Source organism: Vanessa tameamea, chromosome 7 (assembly GCF_037043105.1).
Source record: "Vanessa tameamea isolate UH-Manoa-2023 chromosome 7, ilVanTame1 primary haplotype, whole genome shotgun sequence".
NCBI lineage: Eukaryota > Metazoa > Arthropoda > Insecta > Lepidoptera > Nymphalidae > Vanessa > Vanessa tameamea.
The window spans coordinates 3,633,048-3,650,867 of NC_087315.1; the positions used below are offsets into that span (position 1 = coordinate 3,633,048).

General features: G+C 32.1%; 1 protein-coding gene across 1 annotated transcript in view; it reads left to right on the plus strand.

Moving 5' to 3' along the window:
* The window catches only part of LOC113401172 (large ribosomal subunit protein eL24), a 424,188-nt gene that overhangs the window by 114,161 nt on the left and 292,207 nt on the right, over positions 1-17,820 (plus strand). The gene's annotated exons all lie outside the window — the stretch shown is intronic.

The window sequence follows — 17,820 nt, forward strand, 5'->3', positions numbered from 1 at the left end:
CTCATAATTGAAACCAGAACAGATGAAGAGTGATGTTTGTCTACATATGTGTGTACCCACACAGATGGACTTGCACAAAGACCGAACACCAAGTAGTACAAAATAAATTATAACAAAGATTTTTTTTAAAGATAATACGCAGAATGTCTAATAATCCTATCAAAGGGATATACTTTATGAAACAGCTTTATATGAAATCCACCGTGTAATACCTTTAATACTTATGCGACAAGAAAGTGTGAAGTTAAGGCAGTTTACGGGATAAACTGTTCAGAATATACAAATCGAAAGCCGACGCCGCTTCATTTGATTATTCTTGTATCATAACAATAATCTTATTCGTAAATTTCTATGTCTGTGTTTACATTCTGAATAAGTATATAAATGATATCTTAGTATGGTAATAGATGTGAAATGTTGATTTTGATTGATGATAAAGAACGCGGATTTCATTTTAAATATATTTCAGGTAGCAATTTTACAAGCATATTACATAATAGTCAGACAGATAGAGACAGATAGAGTAACTTTCACATTTATAATATTGGCGCAGATTAAAAACAGATATAAATTGAATTCATATAAAAAAAATGTTAAATTTCACAAACAAGACACAGAGGAATTAATGGTTACTAATATTGATTGGGCAACACTTGGACTTGAGCCAGGGTTTAATATGCGTCAGACGGTTAGTCTCTATTTGCTAGATTAGGTTATAGTGTCAGCTGAACTACGTTGATTAGTTTGATTTGAGATTAAATTTCTAAGCCTATATTTATTGTATCAAACGTATATGTTATATAAAGTAATAAAATTAATATAATAATATAAACCAAATTATTTTCATAGATCAAGAGATATAAAGCTTTTTACTTTTTACCAAAATGAATTTCTTCTCAATTCATTAGGAGCATATAATAATAATAATAATCAGCCTGTAAATTTCCCACTGCTGGGCTAAGGCCTCCTCTCCCGTTGAGGTGAAGGTATGGAGCATATTCCACCACGCTGCTCCAATGCGGGTTGGTGGAATACACATGTGGGAGAATTTCGTTGAAATTAGACACATGCAGGTTTCCTCACGATGTTTTCCTTCACCTCCGAGCACGAGATGAATTATAGACACAAATTAAGCACATGAAAATTCAGTGGTGCTTGCCTGGGTTTGAACCCGCAATCATCGGTTAAGGTGCACGCGTTCTAACCACCGGGCCATCTCGGGTCAATATATACTCTGCACTAATATTAAAAATAGGTAAATTTTGTTTAGCGTGGTGGAATATGCTCCAAACCTTCTCCTCAAAAGGAAAGAGGCCTTAGCCCAGCAGCGGGAAATTTACAGGCTGTTAATGTTGTATATATTTGCCTATAAGACATTTATAGACTGTTACTTATATTTAATATTATAAACTTCATGAGCAAAGTTAGGTTGGAATCTAGTTTATAATAGAAGTTGGTCTCTTAATCGTTCCCCCATTACATTAAGCAGCTCGGGTGAGCCGCGAAGCTAATGGTTCATTAGAGATGTATTGTGTATTCTTAGTACGCTTTAAACTTTCCTCTTGCATTTAATGTTCTTGGAAGAATTTGACTGGTTGATAATTACATTTCGGTGTTTATCTTAAAATGTACACGAAGCTATTCTGTATACTTAAATGAATGGTATCTGTTTCAGAATAATAGACTTCCACGATGTTTTATCACGTTTTTTTTTCTTTTTTGATATTCGTATCGGTAAGTGGTCACCACTGCCCATAGACATTGGTGAAGTGGGAAATATTAACTATTCCTTACAACACCTATGTGCCACCAAACTTTGGAACTATTTGCTGCTGTCTAAGTAAAATATCTGATGAGTGGATGGTACCTAACCCAGACCGGGCTTGCTCATAGCCCTCCACCAAGTAATTATAATTTTATGGACAAGATTTTTATACTATACATTTTTTTGTAACACCAGACGGCGCTGCATCTCATCAACTTCTTTATCGTTCAACAACATGAAATGACAATTGATATGTATTATATATACATATAAATCTATACGTGTTGACATAAACTGAACGTTTCCTTAACGGACGTTTTGGACTGGAGGTCCCAGGATGATGTAGATTGGCACCGGTAGGTAGCGCTCTGCGTGGTAAAGTAAATAAGATATTTATTTTACCCGAATGATGTCGGGACAGATACTGAGTCCTATTTGTCCTCCTACGTAATACAGACAGGACAAAGTTTTTATGTTGTTAGTCTTAAGAATGAATAATATATTAAATTAATTATCGTTTTTTTCGTATTATTATCATCCCATTAAATTGATACTTTTTATAGTAGTTAGCACTGATGAAATGTTTTTGGGAAATGGGCAATCGTATCGGATATTTTTTATGTTAATTATAGGCTTTGCTAATGTGTCCTGAAGTGTACCGTAACGTGCGTTAAGATAATTTTTTCTTAAAATAAAAATCGTATTTGTTTATAAAATAAAATATATTTTTATCAATTAAAGTGTTGGTGTCCGTGGCCGAGTCACAGCTGGTACATAACATGTTAAGGTCTTGGTGTTAGACTGACTTCATTTATAAAATCTAATGTATATTATTAAGAAGTATCATATTATTACACGAAGATAAATACTAAAGAACAAAATTCAACAATATATTTGACCATCAGCAGTACCAGTTTCGTCTGTGCACTCAATCAAAACTCAATTACGCCATAGCGTAATAGCTCATAATACAGCTTTAATATGAGAACAGGTGGTGATAATGACTCGGTACCTATTCCATCCGTTGCTAATTAAGGAATAATGGGAACAATCACAAAGAGCAAGACTGCTCGTGTTCCTATTGCAGCGTAAGTTATAAGAAAATGGAGAATAATTCTGATATAAATGTGAAATAAAGTTAATTATAGGTTAAAGCACTTGATAGCAAACTCCACTCAAATTAATCATAACTAAGCGAGGACTGAGGCTATCACGAGTTCAATTCAATTCAGATATGTATCAGGTAACATTTTTTTTTACAATAAGTTACTTATAAACTTCATTTCAATATCGCATTGGCGAAATTTCCACAGAAGCTTCCAAGCTAATAAAATATAATTATTATTATTAGTATTTGTTCTAAGTTCAACATAAAAAAAATTACGAAAGTAGGTATTATATGATGTCAGTAAAGTTAGAGCCTAATACACCAGGCGATATTCAGACGATAAACACTGAATAAGTGTAAAATAACATTTACTCTATCCAACTATAAATTCGTAAGACCGGACGTAGTAGTATGATGTATTAATCACCTATAAGACAGTCCTCATAGGACTTTTAGTATAAAACATATGTAATTTCTCCCAAGGAAAATTAACGTGTTAGTGTCAAAAGTTCCTACAACAAATTTTGGAGTCGTCAAATAATACAACCTTGTTTAATAACTATTTACATTGAGATATTAAATAAACTAATAAAATATAAAACATCTACTAATATAATAATACACAACAGCGCGAAATTTATTAAAAAAGGTATTTTCTGTCTCGCATAACCACTCTGTGGAACCAGCTTTCGCCGGCGGTTTTTCCAAACCGATACGACTTGGGAACCTTCAAGAAAAGAGCGTACACATTACACTCATACTTAACCTTAACCTGCAAGCCCCCCGGTGTTGCATTTGTCCATGGGCGGTCGTAGTCACTTTTCATCAGGTGAATCTTTAGTATAAAAAAAAATACTTCAAATTATCCCGTGTGGACTGATGGTGATGAAATTGAACAAGCCACCTGGACACTAGTTAAAGTAATAAGACCACGTGTTATACATACTGCAAATCTTTTAGAAATATTGTAACTGTAAATTATATACGTCCAATTTGAAGTATTTCACAACGTCACAAATATATATTATTTTTGTAGTACTCTAAAGAATTACAAAGTTTTAAGCACAGAAATAATTCAGTGAAAAGGCATCCTTATGTTACAAATGAAGGTTTTATATGGGCGTTATTCGACTCTTCAATCACTCAGATCGTCCTGTCAACTGAGAGCTCAGACTCTTAAGAAGTTTTATTATTTCATATGATTTATTTGTTTGCTGTTTTTCATATTAAAATTGAACCTTCTTATTTTTTTTTTTATCTTTAAAATAAAAAAGGATACATTTGTTTTTTATTTAGTCGTAGTGATTCTATCTATTTCTATAAATTTCAATTAAAACGACGAAAAAAGTTTCATAAGATTTGCCGTTCAAGTTTCACTAAACCTTTCGTTGTCACGATTTCTCTGGGAACTGTGTCTTCCGTCAACGTTTCGAATGCAGGCGTTGTTCGAAACGCCAGTAAAATAATGGAATAATTTTTTTTTATTTTTTTTAAATATTGGACAACATCACATACATTACTCTGATCCCAATGTAAGTAGCTAAAGCACTTGTGTTATGGAAAATCAGAAGTAACGACGGTACCACAAACACTCAGACCCAAGACAACATAGAAAACTAAACTCTTTCTACATCGACTCGGCCGGGAATCGAACCCGGGACCTCGGAGTGGCGTACCCATGAAAACCGGTGTACACACTACTCGACCACGGAGGTCGTCTAATTATAACCGGTGTTCAAATTCAAACAGATTATATAAAAATATATTTAAATTAATATGTCACTGGCTGTAATTATGAGACTTCCGAATAAAATTGTATAAGTAACATTATCGCCCTCACTTTTATATTGGGACAAAATTTTAATCTGTGCTAGGTGCCGCCTGCTCATCCTTCCCGAATTCTCCCTCAGCCGATAATGGCTTTCCGATTCGTTAACCCACTTCACACTTTTAACAATCCATAATTCAACAAAGATTTTATTGAATCGTGTCGCTTGAGACAATACACTTAATCTCATTTAAAACCAAAGTATTTTGCATTGTTATTTTTCCTTAGATCTATTTAAAAGAATCAACATTTTTTTTATTATAAAAATTAAAATTTTAAGAAAATAGTTTTTACGGTCGATTGTAGAAATACTTTTGGCTTTATGTTACTGAGTATAGGAAAGAAAATCGGTCAAGTGCATTGCGGACTCACGTGGAGAGAGTTCCGTATTATTCCCGTTTACCGTGAGCACTTAGGGACTTTTCGTTTCGAAATTTACGTAAAATGATTCGGTTACTTAAACTATGCATTTATAAAATATCATTTACATTGCACGTCGGTATTTATAAAACAATTCTCTTTCGGTACCATGTCATGACATATACATATATTTGATTGGTTTTCTTTGTATCTGTCTAATTTGTCTTCCAAAATCAGAATTCGTTTATTAAGTTCAATTCTATATCTTTGACTGTGATCCACTTTATTCTGAATGACTAAAAAACTTCAACTGTCTTTCTTTCTGTATATTCGGAGGAAATAAGCTTGACAGGCAAACTTCTCATTTTTAACAGTTAAGTAATGTTTGTTATTATTTTCGAATTCATAAAAAAAATATAATCAGTTTTAAATAGTAATTAATAATTATGAGAGGCAAAAGTACATTCTTATAATATAATTTCTTATGTTAATAATTTCGAAGAAGGAATTGGCGAGGCGGGTGCATTCCAAGCAAATGCCAAATCTTACATACAGAATTTTATTGTTTTTGTAAGAGTTTGGCAGCGATAAAGTCGGAAAATTAAAAGATAAGTTTAATTCAACTTATTTGATGTCACAGTTTCAATTACTTGTACACTCTGTGCGATGTATGCTATCTACTTTATATATTGCAATCTGGTTTGAACCATGATCGTACTTTTTTTTATTATTTTGCCCAATATTTCAACACAGTTCCATCCATTATGGCCACGAGTTGACTGAGAATTTCGAGCGCCACCGACGTTTACTGCACGGGAGAATCTTTGAGTTATGCGGCTTTCAGTTCACAAAATTAACGGGCGTTTAATTATTGTATATTTGTTTCGTAGCATTTTATAAATCAAGAGAAACTATCTATAGGATTTCTTGATTTATAAAATCTTATATTTTTAATAGGACTACGAACGTATTATCAATTCTAAAGAATATAAAACTCCTTAATTTTATTGTAATGTTCATAAAACGCAAAACAGTATTACCTAGTATTGTTGTGTTCCGGTTTGATCAGTGAGTGAGCCAGTGTAACTACAAACCCAAGGGTCTTGGTACCCATGGTTGGTGGCACTTTGTCAATGTAGAGAATGGTTAATTTTTCTTACAGCGCCATTGTCTATGGGCAGTGGTGACTACTTCCCATCAGGTGGCGCATTTGATCGTGCACGTATGTATACCAAAAAATATATATTAAAAAAAAGACAGCTCTTACTTATTTTCAAGGTAAAAATGCACACTATCCAATATATTATCTAATAATTGTGATTACAATTCAATTTAACGTGACATCACTAAATCTTGTTCTTGGGTTTTAATCGAGAGAAGCGAGGATTGTCAGAGCAATCAAATTTGATATATGTAGGACATCATTGGGGAGTGCTTTTATTACGCGATCTTCCGAACTTATAGAACTAGAAATAGCTCCAAGGTAATTTCAGTCAGCTTAGAGGAATGTCTGGGAGCACTTTGATTTTGAATTATATCTAAATTTAATGGTAGTGACTTCTGCTGTAATCATCAATGAGTTAAAATAAATTCATCCTATAGAAAGGAATTCACAGTTCAATGCTTAAATTTGAGCTTGACTTGTCAAAGAAAATATACCAAAATTTAGATTTAGAATACTGAATCATATTCTTAGTTACTTGAATTCTTGACAGAAACAGTCACAGTAGGTAAAGTTGATTACAATATTAACTAGTGAACAAGAAAAAGAGGCAGTATATTCATAAATATTTAAATTAAAAAAGCTCTTAGCTTGAAAATGGCATCAGGCGATTATAGTATTCCATGCAAACAACGGCACTCACAAAACTGTAGAATTTTCGTCTATTTTTTAAATGAAAATTGTTTTCTTCACCACATTTATAACAATTTTAATATAAAATTTCAGGAAAGCCTTTCAAATTCAAGGAGCGCGAAGCAATTTCGTCACTATGCATGAACTTATGCATGTAAATGTCATTTGCCAAGTGGTCCTCGGTTGAGGGCGGTGTGATGACGTCATTAGCGCCGACGCCGGAAGCACATTTGCGATGTCTAGCGCCACTTGCCATGTTAATATTTGATAACACAGTTCGCTCTTATCAAGTGGGCTTTGACTTCAGTGTCGGGAGACATAATAGAGTTTTTAATAGGGTACATGTTAGATAAAGATAAAGATGTTTACATTATTTATAAAGAACGCCACATCAACGATATTGTTATTTATTATTTTGATTTGTTCTGATAATGACCACTTTCAGCCACGGAGACCATTTTCAAGGAATACGCCTTTGATAATCCTTTGACGCAGGGCATTGTTTGCGTAAACAAAGGTGCATACTCAAATTTCCTCACACGCAATTCGATAAGATGACATATCCGACAAGACCGAAAAGTTTCGATTAAGGACAAACGCCTTTACGTGCTTTCCGAAGTACGGAAAGTAAATATTACCAACTCCCAGACTAAGATCTCTTACTGTTAATGTCCTGGAGTTTGACCCCTCGACGTCGTCAGCGCTGTGGCTTTATAACTTCGCTACTAAACCAAAGAGGCAGATGTTCATATCAGTTGAACGCCTTGACTGATTTGTTAATACTATTTACTAGACAATTAAAATATAAACTTAAGTTGGATTGGATCGTAGAAGCTGTGTCACTAAAATACAATAAAGTCTTAATACTATTTGAGATTAAATTAATATTTTTAATCACTTTTTTGATAACAAAGTTTTTATAAAACTTTTTTAAATTTAATTTAATTAAAAATTTTATATAAAATTTCATGTATTGAAGCATTTCATTAAAATGTTTAACTGTTCAAGTTTAACGTAGATATAAATATAACTCATTAAATGCTATTCATAATATTTCTTTCAATTTTGTAAGTAGTTTTACCAATTTATTAATATTATTATTTAAAATTTAACATTTAATTAACTTAGCCTATTTATAAATCTAATTCCTATTAACATAACCACGTCTTATAAACATACAAATCTTATAATACCAATATACTTCTATGTCAAATTAGTAATGAGAAAAATAAAAAGTAATTAATGTTTGATAATAAGTTTTAGGAGAAACTACAACTGCCTTTGAAGGTTTATTGAACCTAATAACCTATAACTAGCAGACTGATTTATCTACACTAATATTAAAAAGAAAGTAACTCATCTTCATCACGCTTAAACCACTGAACCGATTTAGATGAAATTTGCTATGGAAATAGTTCGAATCGAATGAGTAAAATGGGGGGGGGAGTGATGGTTTGTATACTATAAATTTCGCATGGGTAAAGCCGTAGATACAGCTCGTTATTTATATAAGAATTATTGCAACACAATCAAGCTTTAAAATTCAAAAATTCTTTCCGATGTAGGAGATGTCCATAGGTACCCACATACCATCAAGTGAGTCTCCTGATCGTTTGACCCCATTTCGATAAGAAAGCCTTCGCACATATAACACACTAGCTGTCGCCCGCGGCTTCGCTAGCGTTTTAGGGGTTGGTTGTCATGTGCTAGGCAAAAAAATAGCCTATATCCTTCCTTGGAGTTCAAGTTTCCTGCATACCAAATTTCATCAGATTCGATTCATTGGTTTGATAGTGAGAGAGCGACAGACCGAGTTACTTTCACATTTATAATATATAAGTATAGAAGTATAAATCGGATACTATATGTGGATGAAAGGTATGTATAGTTATAATGATTTTTCTTATTCATATTATTGAAAGATAAAGCTACTAAGAAAAGGTAAAAAGTCAAAAAGCAAACGTATACTATATATTTTGTTTATTAAATAAATTATTGTATCATCGCTACAATTTACAAAAAGATCCTAAATAAACTGGTTTCGGGAGGACATATAAAATTTTATGATAATTTCATATTCTAAATTCCAGGTATGATACTATTGCAGCACAGACGGGTCTTGTATTTCTTAGAATTGGATTGTTTTCAGACGATATTACAAATTCAAACGATATTACGACCTCCGCTTTCAGAGTTAATCAAATTTCAACCCAAGTTCTTGGTGCGTAAGATCCAATTAAATGTAGTTGTCAAAATTCAACTGTTTCAGATATCTTAATACCAAAGTTGCTTGCCCCTTCGCTGAATTTATTATCAAAGAACGTTCCGAATATCCATTACAAATTTATAGAAGTCAAAGCCGCAGACCATTTTACTTAGCCGTCATGGGCACTAACACTTAGACCGTATTCAAGTCGTGAAACTTGAGCCAATGATTTACGCCAAGCGTTTCCTCCACTCGATCGAATGATTAACTCGACGATGCAAGGACCGACTCAATTTAATACGACGACGTTATTTGAACAAGCTCCAATAAAGTTGTAAGGATACCAGTTACCCTAGCTGACTTCGCATGTGCAAAGATAAGGTAAATTTTATGATACTATGAGATGTGAACAAATATTATACTATATGCGATCCCAGCGCAACATATACACAACTGCTTGCCCACCTATATATTTATATAGTGTGTGGTGTTCTGGATTATTAGCGCTGTTGCGAAAAACGATCTTGCGTAATTACCAAAATTACAAAATTGATTTCAAATTTGGTATGTGGTATAATGTTTTTTTATTTAACATTAAAACCTTCCGGTATAAATAAGGCAAATTATAGTTTAAGCCGCAAAAAGGTTCATCTTATATTTAATAGAATTAAGTTAACAATCGGGCGGTAAATGTATATATGTAATCCTTTACACTACAATTGGCTAGAACAAAAAAAAATAAAAATTACAAATCAAAAGCGCGCGAAACCGAATTAAACAGCCATTTTTTTTTTGGGCGCCGACAGTAAGGTCGATATTGGCGCGACTGTAATTTGTTAAAACATTGTAACAACAAACAACAAACATTTGTAATTGTGTTTTTTTTGGATTATAAGCTCAACTGAGTAATGTTAAGATAAATTCAAAGTTAGAACTATTTTTGGTTTCTTAGTAAATTGTTTAAAGTTATCTATTTTCTATATTTATATAAATGTTTATAAAAATATACACAAATAACAAATATTTAAGGAGTCGTATGGCTAAAATAATAATATTTATAAAACAATAACGCAAACTATTAACTCGTAAGTTAATCGATCGATCTATTGATGTGGTGACAAGGCGTCGATTGAATATACCATTGTAACATTGTTCAATGCTATCAATTGACATCCGATCGATTAGTCCCTTAATCCACAATCTTCGGTTATTCTACAGACGTTATTTTTAAACGGTTAGTACATTTATAAGTTACCTATGACGTAATATATGTTTATTATCAAAATGACTTAACTCAGTTCGTACAATATTATAATAAATTTTAATAATCGTAACGCTTAAAAAACTACATACTATATTAACACTAGATGTTTTATAATTATAAAGGATATCAAAGTTTCTGCGGAAAGAGTTCATTTGAAATATTTATTCAAACTTGAACAATCCGGCAAGAAATTTGTTCGAGTGAATTAAATAAACTTCATGTCTGAACAAAGTTGTAAGTTATGTAAGATTTTTATCATTAACAGTATTAAACTGGTTAAAAGGCACTATTTAAGAGACCATATTATATATTCATGTAGAATTTTATTTTTTTAACAACGCTACTCCAACTTTAATACGCTGGTAATTACAGTACATGCTGTGGGTTTTTATAAGACACTTGTGTGATAATGTATTCCTTTACCACCGAGTGTCTAAATTAAAATGAAGACCACGAAAATTTAGGGATGCCTATCAGATACGAAGAGCCGAGATGGCCCAGTGGTTAGAACGCGGGCATCTTAACCGATGATTTCGGGTTCAAATCCAGGTAAGCACCACTGAATTTTCATGTGCTTAATTTGTGTTTATAATTCATATAATTCTCGTGCTCGGCGGTGAAAGAAAACATCGTGAGGAAATCTGCATGTGTCTAATTTAAACGAAATTCTGCCACATGTGTATTCCACCAACCCGCATTGGAGCAGCGTGGTGGAATATGCTCCAAACCCTCTCCTCAAAGGGATAGGAGGCCTCAGCCCAGCAGTGAGAAATTTACAGGCTGTTTACGTTATTATGTTATGTATCAGATTCGAACGCACAATGTTTTATTTACCCCTTCAATTAAGCTTAGGGCCTGTGCTAAGACAGGCCGACAATAGTCAAGATCGAACCTGCGACTTTTTACATCACTGGCGGCCCGTAAATTATAGCGCTATTGACGTAAATTATAGTCTATTAGTGTTTGTTTTATAATGTGAAAATTGAAAATGATCGTAAATTGTTTTAGTATTAATAATAAAGGGTAAGGAATAACAATTTCATTTTATAGGCAACAAAAACATTACAAGGCTCCTAATATCGCGACTGTAATTGCAAAAGGCCGTATGTAACTGTATGTTAATTATGTACTTTACAGAGGAGTAACATAAATACCAATTTTTTGAACGAATTGATATTACCTACTTGGGTATTGTAAGGGTGAGTGAGCCAATTTAACTACAGGCACATAAAACCTTTATTGCCAAGGTTGATAGTGTATTGGCAATGTAAGAAATGGTTATACTTACCATGCAAATTTCTATGAACGGTGGTGATCACTAACCCCGAGTTTGCTTGCTCGTCCACCTAACTATACTATAAAATATAATAATAAAAAATATCTACAATATTATAAATTTATATATTATTATTTTAATATTCGTGTATATTTAACCTTTTTATGTATAGAGTAATAAGTAAATAAAAATAACAGTACTTAACATACGACGTTTCAGTTTTATACGATTTCTACACTACAATTTCTAAGTTCACCTTATTCAAAATCGAAACAATACATTTACGAAAGTAACCTTCTAGCAATCCATCAATCACTTCAATCGTACTCTTAAAGAATAGGATTTTATTTACCGAGTACGAATTCTACGGATTTTTACGAACATTATAAAAATATATAGTTTTGTGAAACACGAACGTAATAATTTTGAATTGGTTCTTTTAGATTTATAATTACAAGATTATATTGTTATGCTCCCGGTATAGTCGTTACAAAAAGCACGTTTGAAAGAAAAATCAAATCGAAATTAGAATCACTATAGTAATCAAAGGTAAATGACGATTTTGACAGAGCACTACCATGTGAGTTTTATTTATTTATTAGGTTTGCTAGCGATTTTTACAATTGTCATTCTTACATAAATACACAATTAGGTATATACATCCATAGATTATGTAAAATCATTTAAATGCTAATTAAATTATTAATTATATTATAAAGTGAAAAAAAGACAAAACGAAAAATGAGCAAAAGAAAAAAAAAAAACTTTTGTACACATATTTCGGCATAAACATTACTCTGATATATAAACATTTGTTTAAACTAGTAAAAGTCAACGAAATTTAATAATATAATTTTGAAATATTTCAAGCACTTTTGAATCGTTATTAAACAAGACTAATTTTAAAGTTACCACCAGTTGAAAATGTCCATCACCCCGAGTAGAACCGACAAAAAACTCAGTTAATTACTCTTTTCCGACTTTGTAAAAAAGTGCGTAATAGAAATAAATTATTATTTACCTCAATGTCATTTGACTATATAAGCGAATTAGCAAAAATGAAATAATATCATTCATTTCAATCCTATCGACATTTTTAATGGAAGACTATTAGAAGTCGCGTATTAGATTTTATGATGCACAAGTGTCTGAACAAACATAGGTGCACTCTCCATTCCTTAGCCGTAACCAATTTAATTAAGAAGCTATAATCAAAAATAAACGTAAACGTAAAAGTATCTCCAATATCATATCGATTGATGAAATATTGGAGAAAAGTACTGTCAAATTAACTGGTTTCAAATCGAAATGAACGATTGCTATCGTCTTTTACTTTGTATTAAAACAAACGATTCAACATCTAATTATATTCTGGTCTTAATATTTCATACTAAAAAAATATTCATCGCCGCCATTGTCACGATTCCGCAAAATATAACAAAGAATTATATGGAATCTAAAATTAATTTTGTCCTTCAGACTGAATCCATTCGCGAGTTCTTCAAACACATAAATACTGAAGATAATGTCTCTCACATTATGAATTCTCATTTTTCACGCAGCATTAAAAATGCCAGAAGTGCAACTTGGAGCAGTTCAAAGAGAATATTCAGAGGCTTGCTCGGCGTTACGCTGATTGCAAACGAATGAAGCTGCATTACGTATTTAAAACGAAGCAAGTGCTTAACAAGTCTTGAAGCAAAGGAGTAGTGGAAGTTAAAATCTTAAGCAATTAGAAATTTACTTTCGTACTATATAAAATATGTTTCCGCATATAGAATGGCTGCACTAGAAGGCTAAATTTCTTTTGATATGTTTGCATTTAATATTGTGTAATTTACTGTAAAGTACTCTTGGCTATTATTAGCCACGGCGCCGAGGCGGGTGTCCTCAAAGGAGCCATCTGTGCGGGACATATTATAGGAGCAAGACCAACGGCTTTCAGTTGGTACTTCCGAGGCACGAGAGTTGTAAATACTGCCAACTATCAAAATCCAAGTTGCTATTGAGAATTGCTTAACCGAAAATTCAATTATTTTTACCCAGCTCGAAGATTGAATCCAAAATATAATATATAATCCAGCTATTAATCTAATAGAGAGTCAAGCCATATTTTGCTATAATATAAATTTAATAATAGATTCAAATTTTAAGCTATTATTTATGTAAATTTTCGTTTAAAATGTAAAAACATACTTTGAATTACAAAGCTGGAGTTTGTGTGGAACGCGCTAATATCAAGATCTACCGATCCGATTTGAAAAATCCCTTTGTGTTCGGTAGCCCGTTTATTGAATAAGGTTATATAATTACGTAAGTACTACTCTTAGAGCGTACCAAACATCATGTCATCATGAGATGTTGAGATTAAAACTGATTCTAGATTAATTGAAAATGTATATAGTTACTAGCTGTTACCCGCGGCTTTGCTCGCGTAAAATATGAATACATTTACAAATTAACTTAAAATAATACCTTAATGTATATCAGCCCTTAGGGTAGAATATTCAGAAACGATTAAATACGTATCTACTCATTTTTAATCAGTATCCAAAAATAAAATTTCATGTTTCTATCTTAAAAAATGACGGACTTCTATATAAACTTTCAACCCTTATTTCGCCCTCGTAGGGGTAGAATATGCAGAAAGACTTAAATAAGTATCTACTTCTTTTTAATCAGTATCCCAAAAATAAAGTTTCATGTTTCTTAAAAAAATACGGACTTCCATACAAACGTTCAACCCCTATTTCACCCCTTTAGGGGTAGAATTTCCAAAATTAGCTCCTTAGTGGGTGTCGTGATATGTTAGTTTGTAAGTGTACAGCCTAAAATATAAGTTTTATGCTTCTAGTTCTAAAAATTACAATACTTTCAACAACTTACAACCTTTCATCCCCCTTTTCAACCCTTTACAACATTTTTTTTTAAATAAAATGTAGCCTATGTTCTTTCTCAGACTCTAGACCATTTGTGTACCAAATTTAAATCGGTTCAGTAGTTTTGGCGTGAAAGCGAGACAGACAGACAGAGTTACTTTCGCATTTATAATATTAAGTATGTATATATATATATATATATATATATATATATATATATATATATATAGTATGAAAGAATGGATTAAACTTTATTGACTAACAAAGATTTGTAGTTAGAATAAAGTATGGACTAAACGCTTGAAGAACATTCTCATAAGTACTTTAGGTGTTTCTTATCTTTTCTAATTGGAGATTCATGAAAGCGGTGCAACCACAAAAAAAAAACACAAATAAATTAAATAAACTAATGTCGTTATATTATGATATGAATATTTAGCAACAAATATTTAATTTAATAATTGAAATGATTATATATCGGCTTTATAATTATTATTTTTAAGAAATAGCCTTACACAATAGAAATCTAACGCACGTGAAACCGCGGGACACAGCTAATTCTATATAAAATGGTTTTACTATGTACATACATTTCTTCAACGAGAACGTCATCTAGTTGGTAATAGAAGAAATTGGTGGACAAACTTTTTTTAACCTTGAAATAGATATCCCGTCTTGAAGTTTATCTCATCTATTCTAGATGGCGCTGTTCTAGGACTCATATCCGTTTACCCTATAACTCTATATAATGAATTTCCTAGAATATCCTAGGAAATTATCGTCTCTGATCCGTTAATTGTAGCTTCTGAATTAAGCCTAAGTATTATATATCTACTTCTACTATCCGTAAGCAAAATTAATCTTTACCTTACTTTACTATGTGGTAGGGTTTCATGCAAGGGTAGGTACCGCCAAGCAGCAATATTTAGTATTGTTGTGTTCCTTCATGTGTATTTACATTGACTCACTCAGAGTCAATGTAAATACAGGCACAAGGGACATAACAGGCGCATTGACGATATAAGGAATGGTTAAATTTCTTACAGCGATAATGTCTGTGGGCGATAGTGACCATATATCATCAGGTGGCCTATATCTTATAAATACCTTAATCTTCTGAGCCAGTAAAAGTATATTAAAATGCCATAACAATTACTCGACTAAATAAATTGATATACAAAATACATCTAGTGTATTGTCCCTCTAAATATTAATATTTAGAGGCAACTGGGCATTACTTAACCCTACGTACGTTGTATGTCGCTTTATTGCAGAATTAAATTCAATAAAAATAGTTTCTCTTTTTCATTGTATCAAAGCAATTTTACCAATGTGTATACTTGAGAAATAATAAAATATGCAATGCGTTCCTTCTCGTTTTAATAAAATTATAATAATCGAGAAAGTACAGTCGTGTTATGTAGGTCACTTTCTGAATCTTTCATACGTATTAGCAATGATAGTTTTATCGCTCTTTGAATTAATCTGGAAACCATCTTTAACTAGTTATCCAATATAAAATACAAGTATTTTCTTGTCTTTGTAAGCATAGCAGTATAACACGGTCGAATAGATCAGTTGGTCAATGTGTATATATATTTTTTTATCATATCGATAGGCGAACGAGTAAATGGGCCACCTGATGGTAAGTGGTCACCACCGTCCATAGACAATGGCGTGGTAAGAAATATTAACCATTCCTTACATCACCAATGCGCCACCGATCTTGGGAACTAAGATGTTACGTCCCTTGTGCCTGTAGTTACATTGGCTCACTCACCCTTCAAACCGGAACACACGTTACTGAGTATTGCTATTGGTATCTGTTTCATAATAATAGACTTCCACGTCGTTTTATCACGTATATATTTTATTTATTTTTTGGTGTTCATAGATGGGCAAATGGGCCACCTGACGGTAAGTTGTCACCACTACCAATAGACATTGGTGAACTGGGAAATATTAACTATTCCTTACATCACCTATGTGCCACCAAACTTTGGAACTATTTGCTGCTGTCTCAGTAGAATATCTGATGAGTGGGTGGTACCTACCCAGACGGGCTTGCACAAAGCCGTACCACCAAGTATAACGTCTCATATGTAAAATAATATACCGGTAAATTGCTTTGAAAATAATTTTCATTATCCACAAAGCTTCTGCAGTAATTTCATCTATGTGCAGCAGCTCATACTAGAATAAACATAAGTATTATATTTTTCCTGCTGTAGTATAGTACTACTAGTGTAACTACTGACGCATAAAAAAATAGCATATACTATGACGTCAGTGCCGGACTCTTTCTCTGCCTATTGGTAGTCATAAATTTGCCACCACTTGATCTTCAATTATTGTGCTAATTCTTTTTTTTTGTTTGCATATTAAAAAGGTAAATAAAACGAAAATATTTGTAATAATTGTTTTATTGATTAATGAATAAATTAATGGAAAATGTATACAGGTGATAATTTCGTTTACAGTAACTTAAGATACTTGTTTTGTTGTTGATTTAACAATGCCCAGTTCGTACTAAAAAGTTAAACTATTTACAAATTAGTCATGAAAATATAATGAAGTGGCACTTCCAGTGACACATATTATCTTACTTCGTATTTTACATGTTATAAGCGTGTAATAATTATTTTGAATTAAAAAAAGGGAGATAATATCTATTTAGTAGTATTTGTATTTGTGACATATTTTAAGCGATAAGCAAATTATAAACAGATTAGTCAATCTGTTTATAATTTGCTTATCCATAAGGCCATTTTCAAACATACACAGAATGATTCGTACTTAAACAATGCTGTAGTTTAATTGAGATAATTTAATGGCAATCAAAACTTAATTATCGTATCAATATAATATTATCAGGAGGCTAGTTATTGACAAGTTTTAATCATAGATCTTTATGTGAAAATGTATAATTATTTAATCTAACAAAATTGATAAGAAAATGGGCCTTGATGGTGATCTCTTTCGTTCATAAATGTTGTCCTTATAAGAAATATTAGTTATCACATACAAAAATATTATTATATATATCTTGTATCTGTTACTGAAATGCCAATGTGGTTCGCTTACTCTTTTTTGAATTAAGAACACATCATTATAAATATGCATTGATATCAGGTGATAGAAAACTAATTACACAGTATCTCAACTTCAAACCAATACTTTCAAAATGATCTTGTTTTGATATTATCATAATCATTTTAATTTTAAATTCAATTAATTCCAAATAAAGATAGTAGCTAAGATAAGGGCATTGTCAATCAT